We start from the raw sequence: 9,537 nt of genomic DNA on the forward strand, positions 1-9,537 counted from the left end.
ACATACCTGCCTTACAGAGAGTTAATGTTAGGAAGAGGGTTCGTGGGCTAGTGAGGATTGGGCATTATTTTGTATGCTCCTTTAGCCATTAAAAGCCTTGTGCCTGGGAATAAAAACAGTGAACCCCCAAGATATGCGACTATAGGTGTCCATTAACCGAACAATATGTTCCTCAGGTGTGATCATTCGATCAGATTTTTAGGATCAAATTGTAAAGAAAACCACACAGTATGTGGAACAAGTGGACTTGAAATGATTGTATGGTTGATAAGGATACAGAATTTTGTGGATCGGAATGTTGGATTTTACGATCGTATCAGAAGAGAGACAGTGCCCTAATTGACCCGTTTATGGGAACAATCGATAATTAACTTCCAATTACTTACGATCCAGCAAATCTTATTGAATGATCACATCTGAGGAAAATATTGTACTGTTGATGGGCTCCTTATGGCAGACAGGCAATATTGTCACTAGCGATGGGAATGATGTTCCTCCATTGCTACCTGAAAAACCACTGAACATCATTGCTAGAGCAATAATCCAGCCCACTGCTGGCATCGCTGTTGTCAATGACAGAGTCATTCAGACTGCATTTCTTAACCACTTGAGGACTCAGCCTTTACCCCCCCCCCCCCCCCCCCCTTAAGGACCAGCGCTGTTTTGTCCATTCAGACCACTGCTGCTTTAACGGTTTATTGCTCGGTCATACAACCTACCACCTAAATGAATTTTGCATCCTTTTCTTCTCACTAATACAGCTTTCTTTTGATGCTATTTGATTGCTGCTGCGATTTTTAGTTTTTATTATATTCATCAAAAAAGACAATTTTTTAACTTTCTGTGCTGACATTTTTCAAATAAAGTAAAATTTTCTATACATTTGAGCGCAAAAGTTATTCTGCTACATGTCTTTGATAAAAAAACAAAACCATTCAGTGTATATTTATTGGATTGGGTAAAATTTATAGTGTTTACAAACTATGGTGCCAAAAGTGAATTTTCCCATTTTGGAAAGAAGACATCCCAAAGTACTCACTAAGAGGCATGGTGAGTTCATAGAAGATTTTATTTTTTGTCACAAGTTAGCGGAAAATGACACTTTGTGACAAAAATAAAAAAAAAAGTTTCCATTTCTGCTAACTTGTAACAAAAAAAAATGAAATCTGCCATGGGCTCAACATGCCCCTCAATGAATACCTTGAAGTGTCTACTTTTCAAAATGGGGTCATTTGTGGGGTGTGTTTACTGTCCTGGCATTTTGGGGGGTGCTGAATTGTAAGCACCCCTGTAAAGCCTAAAGGTGCTCATTGGACTGTGGGCCCCTTAGCGCAGTTTGGCTGCAAAAAAGTGTCACACATATGGTATTGCCATATGTGCCATATGTGGTATTGCCATATTGGGCAGCACGGTGGCGTAGTGGTTAGCTCTTTCGCCTTGCAGCGCTGGGTCCCTGGTTCGAATCCCAGCCAGGGCACTATCTGCAAAGAGTTTGTATGTTCTCTCCGTGTCTGCGTGGGTTTCCTCCGGGCACTCCGGTTTCCTCCCACATTCCAAAAAACATACAGATAAGTTAATTGGCTCCCCCTAAAATTGGCCCTAGACTACAGTACTTACACTACATAATATAGACATATGGCAATGGTAGGGATTAGATTGTGAGCTCCTTTGAGGGACAGTTAGTGACAAGATATATATATATACATTGTACAGCGCTGCGTAATATGTCAGCGCTATATAAATACTAAATAATAATAATAATAATACTCGGGAGAAGTAGTACAATGTGTTTTGGGGTGTATTTTTACACATACCCATGCTGGGTGGGAGAAATATCTCTGTAAATGACAATATTTTTTTTTTACACACAATTGTCCATTTACAGAGAGATTTCTCCCACTCAGCATGGGTATGTATAAAAAATACCCCCCAAAACACATTGTACTACCTCTCCCGAGTACGGCGATACCACATGTGTGGCACTTTTTTGCACCCTAACTGCGCTAAGGGGCCCAGAGTCCAATGAGCACCTTTAGCATTTCACAGGTCATTTTGAGGCATTTGGTTTCAAGACTACTCCTCGCGGTTTAGGGCCCCTAAAATGCCAGGGCAGTATAGGAACCCCACAAATGACCCCATTTTACAAAGAGGACATCCCAAGGTACTCCGTTAGGAGTATGGTGAGTTCATAGTAGATTATTTATAATGAGGAGTAGTCTACAAACCAAATGTCTCAAAATGACCTGTGAAATCCTAAAGGTACTCATTGGACTTTGGGCCCCTTAGCACAGTTAGGGTGCAATAAAGTGCCACACATGTGGTATCACCGTACTCAGGAGAAGTAGTACAATGTGTTTTGTGGTGTATTTTTACACATACCCATATTGGGCGGGAGAAATATCTCTGTAAATGGACAATGGACAAATGGACAAAAAAAACAAAAAATTGTCATTTACAGAGTGATTTCTTCCACCCAGCATGGGTATGTGTAAAAATACACCCTAAAACACATTGTACTACTTCTGCCGAGTACGACGATAGCACGTGTGGCACTTTTTTGCAGCCTAACTGCGCTAAGGGGCCCAACGTGCAATGACTACCTTTGGGCTTTACAAGGGTGCTCACAATTTAAACCCCCCCCCCCCACATGACAGGACAGTTAACAAACCCCACAAATGACCCCATTTTAGAAATAAGACACCACAAAGTATTCCATGAGGGGCATGGTGAGTTTATAAAAAAAAAAAAATTTGTCACAAGTTAGCAGAAAAGGATACTTTGTGAAAAAAAAACAAAAAACAACAATTTATGCTAACTTGTGACAAAATATTAAAATCTTCTATGAACTCACCATGCACCTCACGGAATACTTTGGGGTGTCCTCTTTCCAAAATGGGGTCATTTGTGGGGTCTGTCCTGGCATTTTAGGGTCTCTGCAATCATTACATGTATGGCCAGTATTTCTGCTATACTCCTTATATTGGGCATACAGGTAGTGCATTCTGGGCTGAAAGGAAAAATGAACGGCAAACATCCCTTCATTCGCATCGATCAATGTGGATGAACAAATAATGTGAAAAAAAAAAGAGGGGAAGGCGTCCGCCTGGACATAGGAGCTGCCACCCCAAAAATCCAAACCCACCAGCTTGTATGCCCAGGCAAACCTGATTTATTCATTCACATCGATCGATGTGAATGGAGAAATCATTGCTTGAGTTCTTTTTTGATACAAAGTGCTTGCCAAAGCATATGAACCCCAACACCGCTCCTCGGCCCATATGCCTCGGCAAACGTATCTTTTTTACTGTGGAGGAGAAATCTCATCCTACAGCGCTGCATGCACTGATTTTGTGTAACCTCACAGAAGCGCAATGCTTCTGTCAGGATGCATCATCAGTGCTGCAGCTGATTGGTCGGTTGGAAAAAAGAGAGAAGAAGAAGAAAAAAAAAAAAAAAAGCAAGCAAGCAGCAAAGCACTTCAATAACATTAACATTCACTTTTTAAACTTTATTAAATATGTTCAAACCAAACAATAACATTGGTAACCAAACATTAACTTTTTTGCTTACCTGTTTGTTTTTTACTTGCGATCTGAGGACAAACTTCTCCTCCCCCATGGGTCAACGTGCAAAGTGCAAATCGCACAGATATGTGGTGAAGTACATTATGCATTCTGTTCCAAGTGAAATGAGAGGTTTCTGGCAGGCCAGTGTATTTGGATCTCTCAAAACCTGATGTTTGGGTTCACACTGCATACTGGCCTATCCAGTCGGTCGAGCCTGTCGCACCGTCTCGCCCAAAACAGACCTTCAGAGAATACCACAAGAGTAGCATTCGGCCTAGTAATTAACTGCGTCGCCGTAGACTAACATGACTTCTGGGCCGACCCAAATTGCCGCAGAAGCCACGTAGTAACGTAGGCATGCACTAGCGTTAAGTCAAGCACTTCCGGCGTAGGTGGGGACCGCAAAGTGTGACTTTTGCTAGGCAATTTGCCCTAGCGCATCTCGCCAGTGTGAAATAGCACTGAGAGACCCTTGTGTGCCTACTGCTGTGTCTGTAGTTCCCTAGGTTCTAAAAGTGTGCCTTCTCGTGGTACCTCTCATAACACTCCCCTAGGCATAGGCCAGGCTGGTCAGGACAGAAGGGACAGTAAACGGGGGTGTCACGCCTTATTCCAGCCTTGCTGCAGACATGACATCTTTTTCTGGGGTTGCGTTGAGTTGGGGTACTGGGAATCGGGTAGGTGTAATGCCTTCCATGCAGCCGGCTAGTTGCATTTGGGGGTTGGGCTCTGGCACCTCCTGGATACAGGAGTGCCAAAACGATCTCTTCCTGGAATTGAAGGAAAGATCCAGTTCTCCCAGCCTTACTGTAGAGAACAAAGCTGTTGTACATCGCCAATTGAATTAAATACACAGACACTTTCTTATACCAGCGTCTGGTTTTCCGGGAAATTAAATAGGGCCCTAACATCTGGTCATTGAAGTCCACCCCTCCCATGTTGGCATTATTGTCGTGGATGGCGAGGGGCTTTTCAATGACCTCTGTTGGCCGTGTAATTTGTACTGTCGTGTCTGTGTGAATGGTAGGCAGAAGGTAAACGTCCCTCTTGTCCTTCCATTTCACCGAGAGCAAGTCATCGGTACACAAGGTGGCACTCTCCCCCCGTTGAAGTCTGGTGTTAACGAGCCGTTGGGGGAAGCCCCGGCGACTAGGCCGCACGGTGCCACAGCATTGGATTCCTTCTAACTTTAAGTGCTGATAGAGGGCCACACTTGTGTAAAAGTTGTCCACATAAAGATAGTACCCCATATGGAACAAGGGTGACACCAAGTCCCACACAATCTTTCCACTGCTCCCCAGGTAGTCAGGACATCCGACCGGCTCCAATTTTGAGTCTTTTCCCTCATAGACCCTAAAACGAGATGTATAGCCTGTGGCCCTATCACAGAGCTTATACAGTTTCACCCCATACCGGGCACACTTGCTTGGGATGTACTGTTTGATGCCAAGGCGCCCGGTAAAATGTACGAGAGACTCGTCTACACAGATGTTCTGTTCAGGGGTATAAGCATCTGCAAATGTGGATGACAGGTGGTCTATGAGGGGCCGAATTTTGTGGAGCCGGTCATAAGCTGGGTGGTCTCTTGCATGCCAGGTTTTGCTGTCATTGAAATGCAGGAAGCGCAGGATGATCTCAAATCGCGACCTGGACATAGCAGCAGAGAACATGGGCATGTTATGTATTAGGCATGTAGACCAATAAGAGCACAATACATTTTTTTTTTAATAATACCCATGTTGAGGAGAAGGCCCAAAAAAAATAAGTTCGGAAACTTGGAGTGGTTTCCACCGAAAAGGCTGGGCGTGGCAGCTTTTCGGATTGGCGGTTATAAATAGTGTGGCATAACGGTTGGTCTCAGTCACAATTAAGTCAAGGAGATCCTGGGTGAGGAACAGTTCAAAAAAGTCTAGGGCCGATCCTAGTTCAACTGTCTCCACCTGGACTCCAGACTGGGCGGTGAAAGGGGGCAGTACGGGTGCGGCGGGATCAGGGGAATGCCAATCAGGGTTTGCCAGCACCTCTGGAAAACTAATGGGAGTATGGGCCCGTCTACTTGGTGGCTGCGAATCGGGTCTTAATGCACGTACCACCGAACCAGTTTCTACTACCAGGCTGGTGTTCGCCACTTCACCAGGGTCTTCTACGGTAGTACTGGTGTTGATAGGTCCAGGAGATGCTGCGCTGCTGGTGCATGCCTCACAAAGAAAAATCAGATCAGCGCCAGCACCACTCTGCTGCCCTTGAGACTGATCTTACGCCACCTGCAGTCCAGTGACATGGGGTGTGGTACGCCTAGCTCTAGCCGGGACCTCAACCTCGTCATCGGAACTATCGGTCAGAGAGCCACTGCTGTCTACAGGATCGTACTCTGAACCAGAAGATTCATTGAATAAGTCGACCCAATCATCCTCATCCGACTGGTCCATGTACCTGTAGATGTCTTCATTGGAAAACCTTTTTTTTTGCCATGGTGGCCTACTAAATTTAGGAGGTATTCCTCTGAGACTACCCAGGAAAAAGAGCCTAGCGAAAGGGAGTATTTGAGAGGTAGAAAGCTGTGGTCACTGAGTTTTGATTAAAAAAAATCAAAACTGATGTTTACAGTGCCACAGCTAGTGTACAGTGTTTTTTGCAGTGATCAGAAAGAAAAAATTTCTGTCACTGCGGTGGGGCGGGCTGAACGCAGTGCAGGCGAACGATCAGGTCTGATCGGGCCAACACTGCGTTTTTTTGTGGATCCTACTGACCCTAATATAGATCTGACTGTGATCACTAATGATCACTTACAGATACTATATAGTACCAATGCTGATTAGCGACAGTGATGACGCTAATTAGGGACTGTGGTGCAGTGGGCTGAGCACTAACTGACACTAACAACCCTTTTGCCTAGCTAACTGGCCTAACTGTTACCACTAGTGATACTAAAAAAGTGACAGTTTTCACTGATCACTGTTTTTAGATCACTAGGATAGTGACGGTGAGGGGGGAGGGGGGGGGGGGTTGGGGATCAGAGAGCAATCACAAATAATCAAAAACAATCACGAGGCAATTACAACACAATTACAGCAATCTGCGCAATCAAAGCCAATCAAGGAGCAATTGAATCCAGTAACACGACCATCAAAAACCAATTACGTGACAATTGAAGCCAATCACACGACAATCAATGCTAATCACAGGGCAATTGAGACAATCAAGACACAGGGCAAAACAGCCAATCAGAGGGCAATTGGTGCAATCAAACCCAATCTCGGGGCAATTGAAGCCAATCACTGAGCAATCGAAAACCAATTACGTGACAATCGATGCCAATCACAGGGCAATTGAGACAATTGTAGCCAAACAAAGCACAATCAAGACTTACAGACAGGAGATAAGATACACAATGGCAGGGGGGAGAGTATACCCAAACAATGCACAAGGGAGGTGTGGGGAGGATCTGAGGGGGTGGGTGATCAGCAGTTGGGGGTCTGATCTGATGGATCGGAGTGACAGGTGTGACGGGGTGATAGATAGGTTATTGACGGGTAATAAGTGGGTGAAACCGATGTAAACAATTGACTGCTGATGTGATTCGGGGGGGGGGGGGTCTCGGGGGGATCTGAAAGGGTGGGTGTGTGTTCAGAAGCCCCTAAGGGGCAGTTAGGGGTCTGATCTGATGGGGGGCAGTTACAGGTGGTGACAAGGGATGATTGACAGGTGGCAGGTGATCGACAGCTGCTCAGCGGGCAATTACAGGGAAGATGGATAGATGCAGTATACGGGGGGGGGAGGGGTATCAGGGGTGGGGAGATCTGAAGGGGTGGGGGGGGTCTGATCTGATGGATAGGAGTGACAGGGGGTGATAGATGGGTTATTGACGGGTAATAAGTGGGTGTTTACAGGTAAAAACAGGAGTAAACAATGGACTGCTGATGTGATCGGGGGGGGGGGGTCTCGGGGGGATCTGAAAGGGTGGGTGGATGATCAGAAGCCCCTAAGGGGCAGTTGGGGGTCTGACCTGATGTAGGGCAGTGACAGGTGGTGACAAGGGATGACTGACAGGTGACTGATAGGTGACTGACATCAGATTAGTGGGCAATTACAGGGGAGTCAGGTAAATGCAGTATACAGGAGGGCAAAGGGGGGGGACAGGGGTGGGGGGTGATCAGATACCCCTAAGGGGTAGTTGGGGGTCTAATCTGATGGATAGGAGTGACAGGTGGGGACAGGGATTGATTTGTGATATGGGGGGTGGTTAGGTGCACACTGTGGGCTGCAGCTGGGTACAGGGGGGGGGGGGGTCTGATGTGTGCTACGGGTGATCGGGGGGTCTGTGGGGCTCCTAAAGTGTGTGTGTCTTTCTCTTACTGTGCTGTAGCCGCGCGATCGCTAATTAATTAGCCTGCAGCCGGCGACGCAGATGTGCGTCGCTGGTCCTGCAGCTACCACTTTGCCGCCGCACGGTATGAGTGTGCGGTCGGCAAGTGGTTAATTACAGTTATGTACATTCCACTATTTAAAGGGACTCCGAGCAGTGCAGAAACTATGGAAAGATGCACATCATTTTAAAGCTCTCTTTCTCCTCTTTCCAATGATATATAAACCGCCACCCTACGCCTTTTAGTTTTCGCTATTTTCGCGATTGAAATTGCCGCGGCTGCGATTTCGAATGCGAAAATAGAGAAAACTAAAAGGTGTAGGGCAACGATTTAGGTGTCGTCAGAAAGAGGAGAAAGAGAGCTTTAAAATGATATCCATCAAGCCATAGTTATATTGTATTACACAGGGCGACTTTTTGTCAAAGTCAGCAGCTGCATTCAGCAGAATGGAGCTGCTGACACTGGGGAAAGTGTCGTCCTGTGTAATACAATATAACTATGGCTTGATGGATATCATTTTAAAGCTCTCTTTCTCCTCTTTCTGACGACACCTAAATCGTTGCCCTACGCCTTTTAGTTTTCTCTATTTTCGCGATCGAAATCGCGGTCGCGGCAATTTCAATCGCGAAAATAGCGAAAACTAAAATACATAGGGTGGTGGTTTATATATCATTGGAAAGAGGAGAAAGAGAGCTTTAAAATGATGTGCATCTTTCCATAGTTTCTGCACTGCTCGGAGTCCCTTTAATTATCACTTCTATTTTAGCAATTCAATATTAAAAAGAATTCAATAAAAATATACAGTGAGAAGCAGAAATCTAATAATCTGGTGTTATGCTCTGAAAATAAATCAGGAAAGAGCAGGATACTGATAATAGGTCATTTGTATGTAAAGGATAGTTGTCTTAAGAGAAAGAAACTTTATATGGCAGCTTTCTTCACATTAACTGTAGTGAGGAAGAAAGTTTAGACAAGTGCCCAGTGAAGTGTTTGTTGTTGTTTCCTGCAGAAGGAGTCACAGTGCTGCCTCAGCACTCATCCATTCGGGAAGCCTCTAGACTCTATGTTTACAGTCAACACAAAGCAGACATCTTCTCTTAGTGTCTGAATGGATGGATGACTAGGGAATGCCAGTGAAAAGACTGGACACAGGTTGCTGATTGCTAACATTGTGCCATTTACAGAAGAGGTATGTTAACCAAATGTAATGAACACCAACAGGGTCAGATCACATCCTCTCTTCTGGCCTTGTTTTCTATGGGTTCTTCTAGAGCCACCAGTAGACCATCACAGAAAGGCTTTACACATGGGTGGCTTGTGCACTGGGATCAGGAAGTCTCCAGTGACAGGTGTTTACAGCAAAGTGTTGGTGAAAAAGTCACTTTTGTCAGTTTCTCACTTTCTGTTTTGAGTCATGAGTCAGATAAGGTGAGTAGGAGGTTTTGTCTTGTGGCTATGCATCAAGGCCTGGGCATTTAGGACAAACATCATTCATCATACTTGTTACCAAGTTTATTCTTTACGGTAAATATTGTGCCCTGAAAGTCATGAGCTTACCCATTCAGTTGCATTATTAGTAATATGCAAAGAAACCACTCCTAGCC

The sequence above is a fragment of the Hyperolius riggenbachi genome, chromosome 1 (genome assembly GCF_040937935.1).
Source record: "Hyperolius riggenbachi isolate aHypRig1 chromosome 1, aHypRig1.pri, whole genome shotgun sequence".
NCBI lineage: Eukaryota > Metazoa > Chordata > Amphibia > Anura > Hyperoliidae > Hyperolius > Hyperolius riggenbachi.